This window comes from Dermacentor variabilis, chromosome 11 (genome assembly GCF_050947875.1).
Source record: "Dermacentor variabilis isolate Ectoservices chromosome 11, ASM5094787v1, whole genome shotgun sequence".
Lineage (NCBI taxonomy): Eukaryota > Metazoa > Arthropoda > Arachnida > Ixodida > Ixodidae > Dermacentor > Dermacentor variabilis.
This window is the reverse complement of record NC_134578.1, coordinates 63,481,182-63,496,519: the sequence shown is the minus strand read 5'-3', so window position 1 is coordinate 63,496,519 and position 15,338 is coordinate 63,481,182. Positions and strand designations below refer to the sequence as shown.

The window sequence follows — 15,338 nt, the reverse complement described above, 5'->3', positions numbered from 1 at the left end:
CACATAAGTAGACACCATCAAAAGCCATGACGTCACAGCAAGCTGGTGGGGCGACTTCAAGGCAGCACTGCCGCCAATCTTTTCTCTGGCTCCTTTTACAGTTTACTCAGCCTCTTGTCACGGTACGAGTGAATCTCTTCATTTGTAGGAACGCCATTTACAGATACATCTGAAATTATTTTTGTTTTTAGTAGTTTCATGCCGTGTTTGCTTAGTGGTGTTGGCACGGCGTCGCTAAGCACGAGGTCACAGGATCAAACAACATCATTTTGATTGGGGTGAAATGCAAAACTACGCGTGTGCCGTGCCGTCCGAGGTGGTCACAATTATTCTGGAGTTCCCCTCTATGGCATGCCTCAAGACCAAATTGTCGTTTTGGCACGTAAAACACTAAAATTTATTAAATTACATTTTTCGTTAGTGCTCCTTTAAGCTGTAGCGTTGATCACGTCTGCAAAAACTCGTGCTCAATGTACTCTCCATAAATATTTAATAATTAATAGATATAAATTTTTACTTAGATTTTAATTAGTGCTTATACGTTATGACCATTACAACGGTGGCACTCACGATACAGATAGCATTGTAATACAGTGTGTGAGGACACGATGACGTGCATGAAGAAAATGACCGAGTCTCCCTAGAGGTCCCTGACGTGGACTTTAAATGATTGTCCACAAACTTCTGAGTTCACTCCGTAATCTTGTGCAGCCTGTGCTTTGCGAGTCAATAAATTTAATTGGTTAGGTGATGTTTGGCACGTACTTTCTTTTGGCTTATGCACCTTTTGTACAGTGTAGTGAAATCTCGCATATTACTTCTGGAGCACAGCAAGCGAACCTGGTGTGTTGTGGTAATCTTAGTAACGATCGAAAGCCATGTCCCCCGTCGAGCTGTTAATGCTGCTTACAAACTCAAGCAGCAGCAGTTATCGAAGGTAGCGCGAAAGAGATTCACTGCAAAGTGGCATATGCCCAGGGTCACATACCCAGTCACCTAAGCTGTTCTGGTGGTTGATAATGAACCCACTTTCCTCAACACAGCAGCCTAATCTCTTGCCATTAAACCATGGGCTACCCATTGACACAAATGAGTGAAGCGTTGTAAGAATGCTAATCACAATAAATAATACTAGATTCTTTGGATACTTCGGTTTACTTATTATTTTTCTTCTTTGTGATGGATAAATCCTTGTTTTTCTGAAACACTTCGCCTCCAGGCAGCATAAGAAGCTAGTAGGAAGTCAAGTGAGTTTAGCAATCTAGATCTGAAACAGGTACTGTTGGGATTAATTTGCAGTAGGGCTGTGATATAAATGTACTTGCAAGGATTGAAACTGCTTTGCTGACATTTACAAAACATGCAGGTTTGCGTAGGTTGGAGGAGTGCGCATTGAGAAGATTATTCGGGCACAGCTTACCATGACCTGACATGGTGGACCAGGAAAGTTTGCAAGGGCCTTGCTTCACCATATGTTCACAGAGGAGGAGCTCATGGGCCATTTGCTCTTTAGAAATAACACCGAGGGGCAAAAGAGGCTCACGATCCTATCAAGTTCAACACTGGTATAGGCAAGTACCATATATCCTTTCCTGTTGCATTTTTACATTCACACGTTTCTAAAATTAAGAACATGCCATAGGGTTAACAAACGACTTTCAAGTAGCCCATTTGTGCAGTTGTCTGCTACAATAGCCTACAATTTGGAATGACTGTTCGTATGATCCTAAGCGTCTAATGCACCATACTCAAATGCTTGTAAAATTTAAAAGCTACCTTCATGCTAGAAGTTTTTGGTGACTCCACCAGATGAAATGAGCCACATTTGCACGTTAGCAGTGCTACTTTGCTGACATTGCAATGACTAGTTGTCTGTGGAACACACTCCAAATCTAGTGGTGTGGAGGGCATGTTTAAGTAGCCAGACAGTGTTATGCTAATACATGAATTCCGGAGAAGCTATGCTCGAGTGTGGTTAAGCTAAGCTCGAGGAGCAGCACGTTCACAATATTTCCGCAATCAGAACAGCTCTCCAGGTTCTGTAACGTGATACTATTTTTTCACCAGTTTTAACAGACCACATTGAATTAAAGTTGCTGCTAACGTGAAGGAGGTCCGTGTGATGCCAAACAGCAGCCTTTCAAGCAGAGGGAACATAAGTTTTGTGGCATTTCCCTTTGTGTGTTTCAATCAAAGAAAAAACAGGCACAGAGTTGCTAGCATCACTGTCAACATTACAATGTTTAGTGCAGGCTTACTCATTCTAAGCACCTAACGTATTTATTATCATGGACTTTATCACTTTGTATTCTAAGATTTAAAAAAAGACTATATTTATGTGGGTTTTCCCCATATGCTTAATGAATTGATAATAAGCAATATAAAGCTTCTTACAGACCATTGGCCCATGTCCACTACTCCCGATCTAAAATTGTTAGTATTGTTTACTGGTTCCTTATTTAACTTGCCTCTCTGCAGGGTTATTAGGAACCATTGCGAAGTAGATAGTGGGCTTAAATTTATCAAAAAGAATAATGAGCTTTCTCGTCGCTATTGTTTAGGCCGTTGAGGAGCACATTTTGGGGAATATATGTCTCGCCAGTTTAGGAGTTGTATATTTTTAGTGGTGTGGAAATACTCGAAACTTTCGAATTGAATAGTGTCTTTTTGATTTGGCCTTTGAATGGTCACTATTTGTAAATCAATGAAACATAGAACTTGATGCAAAGTACGGTAAATTTTCAACATCAAGAACATAGTAGAAAGATAAAACGTGGGAATTTGTACGAATAGCAGACCAGGCTACATAACTTAAGTAGCTGTACTTTAGAGGCTGTACAACAATCATTGATGCTTAATGAAGAGCCCGGTTCATATAAAGAAACATTTTGCTGGTCCATTTGTGCTTTTAATAAACAGCTCTGCATAACAGTATGCAGCGACAAAAACTTGCTAACTTTATTAATACTAGGATGTGAACATCATTTTACAATTGTGATATAAGCTGTTCCTTACTCAAAAGCAATCCAATATTCGCTTTGCTTCTGGCATTGTTCTGTTTGGTCCCAGAAATCACTATTGACACCATCCTAATGTTTTTATTGCAGATAAATGTTCTTAAGAGTAACTTTTGAAAAAACGGTAAATAAATTTTGAGGTGACAATAAAGCGGTTAACCCCTTTTAGTATTTGCAGTTTTTCTCTGCAGGATAAAGAAGCATATTTATTTTGTGTATTCAAACTTACACAAATTTCTTTTTAGTAAACTAGGTGAAGTGGCAACACTCCCAAACTACTGAAGTGAAAGACACAAAGGAGCTAAATGAAAAATCAGTTTTGGATAAACTCAAGGGGCCACAGCACAGTAAGAATATTTTCTAGAAATCACAGAAGATTGCAGCACCTCCAGTGTGATGCTAGGCAATACTTTGTTCTGAAAAGGCACATTTTTTTTCAAAATGTTCCGTCGCAACCACAAACGTAGCGCAGTGAACCTCAAAGGGTTAAAGAAGTCAGTCCACTGGCGTATGGCTTTTAGAAGACTGAGCATTCCTTCGTATCAATCACATTCTGTCTGTGTCACTGTAAACAGCTTGGTGCACAAATACAGAGAATCGTCATTAGAACAGTCGTTCAGTCGTTGAGGCAGAAAACACACTTCGCTGTAAACAGTATTTTCTTTAATGTAGAAAGCCCCAAGCCAATGTAAGGCGACAGATGTACTCCAATTGCATTTGAAGTCAGAAAACTTAAATTTAAATAAAGCTACACTCAATTCTACTGAGGTGACAGTATCGTATTTGGAGCATAGGAAAGCACAGTGAAGTGCTGCACATTTTTATTACCAGTTACGAGAAATAATTTTAGTTGTCAGTAATTTAGGTTTATTTATGAACGATGTGAAATTTGTTTTCACCATTTCGTCTCTAAGCAACCAAAGCTCAGATCTTCGACATTGAGGATATTCATTAAGATATTTTGCTACAGTGTGTTGTATCTCTTTGCACTTTTCTGCATTTAACACGTAGTGGAATCATGCGCCACATTGGATAAATTGAAATGGTCATGCTGGGAAGCTGCAACCGTGGAAAGTTGTACTAAAGCAAGACAAATACATAAATGTATTTTGTTATAAAGAGAGCATGTATGCCACGTTCTTCCATGTGGAAGTTGCTTTTTAAAACTTGTTGTGTCTTTTTTATTTTTGCAGGCTTCATGTACCGCAAATTTCCTGGAAGTAGGAGGCACTGACCCACGTTTCTTTTTCAAGGGGAAATTTTATATTCCAGATATTAGGATGGATCATACAAGAGACTGAACTGGTGTGACGGTCGATATTGCAAAGTTTGAATTTGTTTCTTCAAATTCAGAGAAATGCATAAGGCACAATATATATAGAATCACAGCCTGGTTGACTTGAGATAGCTGCAACGTATTTGAAGCCTTGGAGGTTTAGTTGAATAGATAAAAAACTGTAAAGTTGAAATGTTTCGCAAGGAGCTTCGTGTTGAAGGAGAACAAATAAGCTTTGGTATATGTCAAAGTATGTGTCACCCATCACTGCATTGCCCTACATACCTGTTTTGCATGCGACAAGTTACGAAAGGTATAGTTTTTAGGTGCGATGACATATTATTTATAATGTTCGTTTCTGCATCATACATACAGTATAAATAAATGAAGCCTTGTCATCTAGCAAGGTAAAATTGTTACTATAATTAGCCACAAAACTAGTCAACAAATTGTGACTGCCTTTTTTATCGTTACAAAGGCAGGTGATGTCAAGCGCCGCAGTTTGGGCTCGTATATTTTAACAAGAACGCGATAAGTGGTCGCCAATGACATCCGACTGAATAAGGAACACATGCCCTTTAGAGACGAGCTTGTTCCGGCTCCGAAACAGTAGTAACCCGCAACACCTCAAGAATTTGCTCTTACTCGTGTATGTTTTAAGCTTTAATTATGAAGGTGTTTTCTACTTGCATCGTGATTGGGTTCCAGGGAGCAGGCGACAAAGTGTCCTCCTCCCTGTACGTCGCATGGCATTGTAGTGCGACATGTCGCATTGCATGAACAATACGGGCGCTTTTTCTAGATTTTGTCTACGTAATAGCACCTATTGCTTTTTGTAAACTGCATGAAACATATCCCTTAGCACTGCAGGACTCCCTTACGAATTTAACACACATTGATATTTTATATGCAATGGCTGTATGGTTTACCAGGCCCACACCAAGCACAAGCCTTATTGCGTTAGAGCGTGCGTCTCTTGTCAATAAAATGCGGACCCCAACACCGCTTCTTTGTCATCTGTGCTGCAGATGAAGCCAGCTTTGTGTCCCGGCCGGCAAGCTTGTCCGAGAAAAGCCGGTGCTGACAAAAAATTAAAAAGGAATTTTTTGAAATTAAATATTATGCCTTCTTTTTTAAATTCACACATGCGTAGCAGATATGTAGAACTATATAATAGTGTATAATATATTTGTTTTCCAACTGCCAAAGCTGTTTTACCTTGAACATGAAGCTTCTGCCAAAAAATTTGAATTTTACTGTTTTATTACAGGCGATCAGCTAAACCTTGATAGCTTCTAATAGTTTTTTGCTATACTGTGTCTCCTGGGCTACCACTCTGTATTTATTTTTTGTCCTCTGAATTTTTTGTTACGAGAAAAATTTTCACTTTGCAATTTTACTCACTTTTGCCTGTGCCAAAAGCGTTCGACGTATTCAAATATTTGAGAAATTGGCTATTTTGGCAGTCGCATCACTTCACCGTATTTCCATGGACACCATTTGAAGGCCTCAATCAATACAATGAGCATTTGAAAAAAATATTGATAGATGTCCTCTAGATCAGCTGAGAAGGAAAACTAAACTGTCACCAAAATGCTACATAATTTTTAGCAAAAATAAATAAAAGTGGGGAATGAGTTTTTCAATGCATTAAACACGTGGCAACGTTTCCAGCTATATCTGTGGTGTCAAAAAACGTTGGTTGATATGGCATGGAGTGACACACCTGCAAGTGCATTTGTGCCAATGTCAGAGTTCTTCAGCAAAAACTGCTTTTCACTTACCTTCGTAAAAACGGTTTATTTTTCTAGCTAAAATACATTAGTTAAAATCATTAGGTATGAGATGGCTTAAATTTTAAGTGCAACAGGAACCCTCTGGTAATGGAAATGATGTGGCTTTAATGTTTGCATGAAACGAGATCTTTTTTTGAATTCTTTCGTTAGTATTTGTGGCAGTGAACAAAATTGAAATTGAACTCGCACAAGGACTAATTTCGTAGTATTTCAGCACGTCACCATTAGCTTTTTTTTTTCATAGAAAAATCTGAAGCATTCGATATGAATAAGTCGCTTGATATGGAATGATCTGCATAAGGACGTTATGATGGCAATAAAGTCAATTGGATCATGCAACAGCAATGCAGCATAATAAACTGCATAATAGACTGTATATTTTTATTGATCCGGTGTTCTACTGAGTGTTATATTCTGTGTCACGATTCTCCCTTTTTACGCAAATTTGTTTCGTTTGCCAAGTGACAAGGAATAGCCGGTGCCACCACAAACGCGCCAACCTCTCCTAACATTCGCTTAAGAAAAGTGCTCCCATAGCATCACTTAATGCGATTGCCATGTTTCAAAGTAGACAAGGCTTACTGAAATTAGCACACACCATTTAACCAACAAAGCAGGATTGTACAGAGTGATCTTTTTCATTTCTACATATTTTATTTTTCGTTGCCCGTGCCAGGTAGCATAATTCTTGTTTTTAAGCTAGAATATTCAAAGGTGGAGATTACTACCGCAAGAAAGAGAAACACATTCAACTGATTCTCACGAATTTACTAATTCAATTATAACATTACGGCACATATTGCAGTTTACAAATTGTAACCACTCCGTTTTAAAGACGTGTTCACTTGAAATTAATTGCCAGTATGATACCAGTTTCGAGATTTTTTCATCAATGTGAGACCAAATACATGGGCATTCCAGTTACTTTTGTGCTTCAATGCATAACAGTACATTTTGTTAAAAAAGTAACTGCAACAATAGTCATTTCTACAGCCTGTTTGACCGCATTTGTCTCGTTACTGGAATCATTTGGAAATTCAATCTAAGTGCATGCACCTTGTAAAATTACCGGCTGCAATTCATAGAAATTTATGAGAAAGCGTTTTTGTTAATTAGCTGAATGTTCGTCTTGATTTCTCATGCAAGTGGTGTTTGGCACTCTGTATCCTGAATTACGCCAGTTGCAACACCCAGTCTTTAATAAATTCCATGAAACCTAAAGATAACCACCCTGCATATTAGTGTATAAGTGAGTACTGTGGGTTCAAACGAATTGTACTATGGCTATAGTGCCACTGACTATACAAGAGAGAAAGCAAGTACCAATTTTTAATGTTCTTATTTACAGTCATGTCATTGTTCTTGTACAATTATTTATTTAGGAATTTATTTTTTATGATTTATTTCTTTTGGGAAATATGTTTTACATTCGGGCCAGTATTCGGGCCTGTCAGTATTCAATTTTGTTATGGTGTCAAGGTGCAGAAAGTTCGTACTATGCAATAGCTTTTAAAAGCTTCTGATGTTCGCAAACTACAAATCGTTGGACGTTTACACAGATGATTGGTTACAAATAAACACTTTACCTAGAAAAATGGCTTTCGTCTGCATCAGTTCAGCACTCTTGAGTTCGTGAAGCTCCATTCTATGTGGCAATTGAAAAAGTGGTATAATAGTACTGCTAGCAGCTTTACAAAAGGTTTTTTACAGGCAATCTACGAGCATGCTTTTGAGGCGAGGTGACCGAGGCCTGCAATACAAAAGCGCCTGTGTTTAAATTTAACCCCTATGCTCTCGCAGCAAACATTTCAACATGATATCAAAGATAAGTATATGCAACACTGCAAAGCTGAGACGTAATTTAAGAAAAGTGCCGTCTTAGGCACTGCTAAAGATACATACTGGGACCAGAAGGGATTTCAACAGAATTTTAGTGTTCACATTCAGCACAGCTGCAACAATATTTCAAAGGACTGGCAATGTTGAGAGCCAACAGGTTTGCAACAATGCTTTAGTGGGCTTTAAATATTAACAAACAACACATTTCAATAATACCTCAATGTGCTTTCAATTTTGAGACTCAACACATCTTCAAGAATCTTTCAATAGGCTTTCAACATTTAAATACATCATGGTTTCAACAATACACTAATAATCCTTCACAAATAAATGCCCCAATGATATTTGGACAAATTTCATTGGCCAATTATCAACACTTGTCAACACCTTCTTCAATAATGTTTCAACAATTCCCTAATGTTCTTGCAATTTCATTTCCATTTCACGTTTCAATTTCAATTTCACTTCACGTTGTACAATGACATTTCAATAACCTTTCAACATTTTTTCTAACGGTCAGCACAAGGAAAACGGAAAAGACAGAAGTATAGCAACTGTGGCAGAGCCCATCCATCAGACTACTGCTGGTGCAAGACTTACAAGTCCAGACGATGCTAGAAAGTAGGTTACCTTCAAAATATTTGTTCCAGGCAAGCCAGGAAGAACTAAAAGCGCACCTGGTAGCCAAGTGATCTGAAGATGAGTACATGTTGCACAGTTGTGACGCTACTCCTTCGAAGGAAAGCTAAGTTGTGTCTGTGAGCGTCGAAGGCGACAGCCTGCCAATGCAGGTTGACACGGGTGCGACCGCGGTACTAGTGCCAGAAAGTTTGTACAACGCCAAGTTGTTGCATGTCAAGTGTGAGCCAACTAAATTGCTGCAAAAACTTATACAGGTGAAAAAATGCAGGTAATTGCTCAGTGTCACCTCAATGTTTGCTATGAAGGTCAGTGTGCCGTTTTACCTTTTGTTGTTAGTGACAGTGAGCGCAATCTGTCAATTGTTCTAGGCAGAAGCTGGCTTGGCAATTTAGAGCGCTTTTCGTTTTGTGCGTTGAAGATAGGGCTTTGCAGCTGCATTCCAAATACCCACGGGTATTTTCTTCCACTTTGGGAGCTAGTAAGAACTATTAGGCAAAAGTAGTTCTGCAGCCAAAGTGCACCCCTGTATTTTATAAATCTTGGTCGGTACTATTCGCGCTCCGAGAAACAGTAGAAAAATGACGGTCCAACCTTGAGAAAAACAACGTATGATTGAGCGTGTAACTCCGAGCGACTGGGCAACGCCACTCGTGGTCCCAAGAAAAGGTGACAAAATAGGGTTGTGTGGCGATTTCAAAGTCACGCTCAATCCGGTCTTGAAAACAGATCACTATCCGTTGCCCCTACGGAAAGATTTGTTCAGTGTAGTTTGCTCGCGCAAAGTGTTTTTATGTACTCGATTTATCATCAGCAGATCGGCAAGTGATGCTTAGCCCTGAATCCAAAGAGGTAGAGACAGTAAACACACACCTGGGGCTATATCAGTACAACAGACTTCCCGATTGTATAGCAAGTTCTCCGGCTTTGTTCCAATCATTACTGGGTAAAGGCTTGATGGATATTAGGAATGTAGGTTGCTACATTGACGATGTGATTGTAGCTGGGCGGAACACAAATGAGTGTGAAAAAACACTTGAGCTAGTTTTACAGCGACTGATACAGTACACCATTACCGTGAAGACTGAGAAATGTAAGTTCGTCCTTTGTTAAGTGTCTTACCTTGGTCACACGATAAGCTCAGAGGGGAAACATCTCTCTGAAAGCAAGGGGAAACGAATCACCTATGCTCCTGAGCCTACGAGTACCATGGCGTTGAAAGCTTATCTAGGGCTACTGAACTAATATGGCAAATTTTAAACAACTTAGCGTCGGTGGCAGAGCCGTTGTACAATCTACTTCCAAAGGGAGAGCGTTCACTTTGGACGAGGAAATGCAGCGACGCGTTTGAGGCCACGAAACAGCTGCTTATCAGCAGTCGAGCGCTCACGTGCTACAATGCACACAAGTCGCTGGGGTTGCAATGTGATGCACGAGCGCACGGCATTAGAACCGTTATTTTTTCATGTTTCATGTGTTTCATTTCACTTGCTTCGCGTACCTAGACACCCGCAGAAAAGAACTATCCGCAGTGTGAAAGATACACCCTAGCTCTTATTTTTGGATTGCAGAAATTCCACAAGTCCTTGTACAGTACAAAATCTTACTTATATATGAACCATCAGCCACTACTGACAAGTTAGGGACACAACAATGCCACGCCATCGGTAGCAGTGGCCAGACTGCAAAGGTGGTCTTTAATGATGTCTTCTCACCAGTTCACTCAGAAGTACCGCAAGTGAGCTGAAACTAAGGTGGCTGACGCTCTGTCAAGATAACCTGATGCTTGTTTTTCCGAACCAAAAACGGCTGAATGTCAGTCTTTTTTAGAATGCATGCCAATCACAGCGCGAGATGCGTGAGAAGAAGGTGCGCGATATGGCAAACTTCGCAAGTTTCTGGAGCACGTTAGAGGTTGTTGGCCATGAAATGTCGTAGACAAATTGAAAGCCTTCTATGTCCGGCGTCTTCAACTCTCATTCAAACAAAATTGTCTGGCCTGGGGGACAAGAGAATTGTACTTGAGAACCTCAGGCCCATGGTGCTATCCTTGCTTCCCGAGGACCACCTTGGCTCAAGCCGAAAGAAAATGTCGGCAAGCTGTTATGTGCGGCAGTACGCACAAAGGTATAGAGGAATGTGTAAGCAAGTTCCGAATCTGCCAACTCGTACAATCGGCAGCTCAGCCTATACCTCTCTACCGGTGGCCATACCCATCAAGGTGGTGGCAAAGAGCGCATGTTGACTATGCGCAAATAGGTAGTCGCAACTTTCTTGTCTTAGCGGATGCAAACTCCAAATGGGTTGAAGTTTGGTACGTGTCATCAACTGCCACCTCTCAGGCTATCGTAAGCTTCTGCGACTTTTCGCAGCGTACGTGTTTCGTGAAGAGATTGTAAGTAATAACGACGCAGAGTTTGTGTCGCAGGAGTTTGCGACATTCTTGTCTCGTAACTGTATCAAACATACTAAGACACCCCCCCCCTATCACGCAAGCTCCTACGGAGCAGCCGATCGTCTAGTTCAGGCAACAAATAAGGCTCTTTTAAAGCAAGTATTCTCTTGTTGAACATGGCAAGCAAAAACCCTTGCAGGAAGGGTCAGATAGTTTTTTATGTCATACAGGAAAACCCATCATTCTGTGACCGGGAAGACCCCAGCCGAGCTATTTTTGAGGCGACAGCCGCGAGTTATGTAGTCATTTCTCAAACCGAGTTTTTGCAAGACACGTGTGATAAACAACGGTACATTAAGCAGCACAGAGACAAGGACAGGGCCTGTGAGCGTGCGTTTGGCGTAGGCAAAGAGTGTTTGTGAAGTGCGTGCGTGGAGAGGGCACCGCTTGGGATGACGGCATAGTGGTGCAACTTGTGAGCCTAGCAACCTATCTCGTGCGAGTGTCGGGTCACGTTCGATCATCTCCGCCCTTCTTTTGCACGACCAGCCTCGCTTTAGCAGCATGCATCTCCGTAAAGTGTGCATTCTCGAGAGATATCAGCAGAGACAGCAATGGAGACTGTAGGCCAAGAACAGACATCTGCAGGCACACATGCACCGGTTTCGCCACACCCATCGACTGCCGATTCGACTGTGCCGATTCGACCCGATGGTTCATAGAATTCCCATGCCTTCACTGGAAGCCAACGACAACGCTATGGTGCCTCCATGCTGTAGCCAGCGTACGCAGCGGTCACCTGATTGGTTCAGACCATTAGACTTAAGAAATCACTGTATAATTCTGTCGCAAAACGGAGAAATACGACTTACACTCAAGCTGCAGACATGATAGCTTCGAATTGTTATTCGAATATACGAGAAAACATAAAACTGTTACGAGGTAACTGAAAGACAAGGCCCTTTTCCATCGGCCATTTGAGGTCTATGTGCGTGGTTCCGGCCGCTAGGTAAAGATACAGATTGCAGAGCATACATTCCCTTTATTGTAAGCCCTCCACCTCGCCCAAGTGCGTCAATGAACTAACAGAAATTGTCAAAACAGAATGTGTCAGAAAATCCGTAAAGAAGGACTTCCACACATCCTACACACAAGATAGCATCGAACTGTAATTCGAATATACGCGAAGACATAATTTTCTTGCGCGAGAACTCAAACACCAATACCTTTTCCAGTTGCCGTTTTCTGGGTGAGCATGCCGCGATAAAACCTTGCCAAATATAAGCTAACAGCTTTGCTATAAATCTCATCCATGATCCTGTCATGACATCATGAAGTCTTAGAGCATCTTCGGCATCATGCCTTGCTTTTATGCGAATTGACCACTGCCACTCTTACAGTCACAATTATAGCCAAAACAATCACTGCAAATCAACACCATGCTAATAGACATTAAGATTCAGAAACGCCCACATCCGTTCATTGATCTGAACAGTGTAATGAAGCACAAGCTCGTAGAGCCGTTCACAGTGGCCCAAAAGACGTCAGCTTAGAGTACGAGTAGAGCTGCGTTCGCGAATCGTCTGATCCGCCCTAACAAGCACCAACAAGACCGCCCTCTTTTCCCCAGGTGTGTTTCCTAAAATTCTATGAAGGAGGGGTTTTCTGCAAAAGGACTGCGCTTTGAAGGACGCGCACAATCAGTGCACGTAATATTTCTGATCATGCAGGAAGCGATATATGTAAAATCGCAAATTCTCACTATTTTACTCCTTCACATACGGGTGCTTTTTGCAAGACGTGAAGTCTTTACAGCAGATTACCTGTTAAAACACCTAAACATGGTTACATTTTCTCACATTTCACGTCTGCAAAATCTGTCATTCTGCAAGGCAATTTTCTTACGAACTTCGCGCCCTAGAGGGGGGGGGGACAATAATGCAGACAAGGCCAGTATGTGGTGAATGCCCCAAAATGTACAATTCGAATGGCGCTGCTTATACAGCGACGCAGGGTAGTCACGTTCTTGCTCCACGCGGCTCTTCAAAACATTCTTCATGACGCCAAGCGGAAGCACACGTGAGTTCCAGTATGGCCACGGACATACTCGCTCTAGTGTGGCCACACCCGACACCCTCTGTGTTAGGTGCTATTCCAATCTGGCTCCTTTGTGTGACAATGTTGCCCTGCGCTCTTTATAACTCTGTCGACAGCAGTGCGATATTAGCGCCGACACGTGTTCAGTATGGTTATCCTTGTCCGCACACGTCTTCGCCGCACCTTCTTACCCGTGAACTCAACGCACCGAACTCGCACCTTTTTTTTCCACGCGAAAGCTGTCCCCACCGTACGAGTGGTTGTGCTTGAGAATGCTACGGTACTGAAATCTTATTTTGTATCAATATGATGCTCCTTTCAGCATTAACCTGCCTTGATCGCCAGGATAAAACCACTTGTTGCTAAAAGCCACCACCAGTACCACCACCATTTTCTTTTTAGCACTATGTTACATCTCGCTGTGTTAAAGTTTTCTCAGATGTAATCTTTACGCATTTTGATTTGTGCTTTTAACACTTTATCAAACAGACCGAAGGACCATGCTCGTTTCGTTGCTACACTAGCTCCATGGTTTCTTTTGTGCTGGCAGAACGACACTGTGAACGCTGCAACAAGTCGAATCCCGCTCAGGTAATTTTTCTTTTGTACCTTAGGCTGTTTCATTCCCAACATTTCTAGCCGAAAGTGAACGTCACTGAGTTGCTAATCATTACAATGTTTGCCTAGGTATTGAGTGTTTATCCAGTACACTGTATCAATTGAAGCAACTCAAAAGCCTTGTGCTAGGACTTTGTATATGGCATGCAAAGATTTTGATACGGCCTTTTATTATTAAACGGAGCTGATGTTATAGACTCTGCACAATGAAAAGGCGCACAGAGCATATGAAAATGTCGAAACAAATCCCTATGAATATCATAGCTACCCCAATTCTTCACAGAACAGACAGGAAAATAAATATTATTAAGTTGGTGAGACAACCAGAAACAATCTTTCCAACGAAGCTGACTGCGTGTGTAAAAGTGTTCAAGCTCTTAGGTGAGAACTGACTAGCCCTGATAATGATTTGGGAACACTCCAACAACCTGCAGCGTTCAGGCGGCATTGTACTTGTCAGAAATCATGGAGATAACTTACAGCTGATTGATTACCTTCACCGACATAGTGCACCAGTAGTTCTGAAGAATACTATCTGGCGCTGTCATGTAAAGTTTAACGCCCTAAAAAGAAAACGAGAAATCGCGAGTGGAACTCAGCCTCGAGAATCTTTGAAAGAGTTTATACACGTAGAATAATTATTCATAGGAGACCCTGACCTTGAGGCGAAGATTTCCCAAAGAACAAATTAATTTAGGCGCATGCGCCGTTCAATTTCAGACTAACGACCGGCTGCTTTCCTGTATATTGAAAATGTTAGAATCTGCTGTTGCTAGCACAAGCGGCAGAAATTTTAAAGTGAACGAAGATCCTTAAGATTAGCCTATGAAAGCGTCGTGCAATTGCAGTGAAATGTTGTCATAACATAAAGAGATTGAAACAGGAGTATGGATTACGCAACATGTGGGTGATGAATGGCATAGTTGAGAGTATGAAGCAGAAAGGGAGGTGGCCAGTACAAGTGGGGCGCGTTCCCGATAATTGTTGCTGATAGCAGATTGGGTATCGGTTAGAGGGAAGTGTAGCTGAGGAGGCGTACGCAATACGGGGTGCGATAAAATAAGGAAATTTCCAGACAAAACATGGTTTCAGTTGGTGGAAGTCATGTATTACGAGATCAATGGACCTTCTGCATGCAATGTAGAAAATTTATATTTATCTTTTTGTGCTGCTGATGCCGACGATAGCGGTAGGGCTTTTGAATCTGATGGTAATAATAATGGCGATGATGCATCCTCAACCTTTAGCTCAATTGTATATATGCGTATATATGTGCGAAATCTTGCCTATTCATGCAAATTAACACCGCATGCCAATGAAAGGAATCGTAAGTGTATAACTAAAAGTAAACATGCGCAGGTGAATCAGGGATCCCCTTTTGCAAGCTGACAAATTAGATTTCTGTTAGCATGAGGCATACCCTCACATCTTCCACGTTTATGGCATAGCCGAGCTGTCATCTCTACCACTTTACTCATGTTAAAATTGAATAGTGCCAGATATCAATAAAGCCTTGGCGCTCAGGAATATTTTGGCATGAAAATAAACAAGGGAGGAGGCCAACTGAAGTTTAAATAGTTTGATGATAGTCCAGCTCTCTTGGTTGTCTGGCTAGCCGAGACAATACCGCCAAATCTGTAGGAGGACAGTAAGGATCACTT

General features: G+C 41.2%; 1 long non-coding RNA gene across 1 annotated transcript in view; it reads left to right on the top strand.

Moving 5' to 3' along the window:
* LOC142564779 (uncharacterized) overlaps window positions 1–13,650 on the top strand; it is a 30,548-nt gene extending 16,898 nt beyond the window's left edge. The window contains exon 3 of the long non-coding RNA XR_012824674.1: window positions 13,549–13,650. This is a non-coding gene — a long non-coding RNA (uncharacterized LOC142564779). The remainder of the gene's footprint in view (window positions 1–13,548) is intronic.
* The last annotated feature ends 1,688 nt before the right edge of the window (window positions 13,651–15,338 follow it).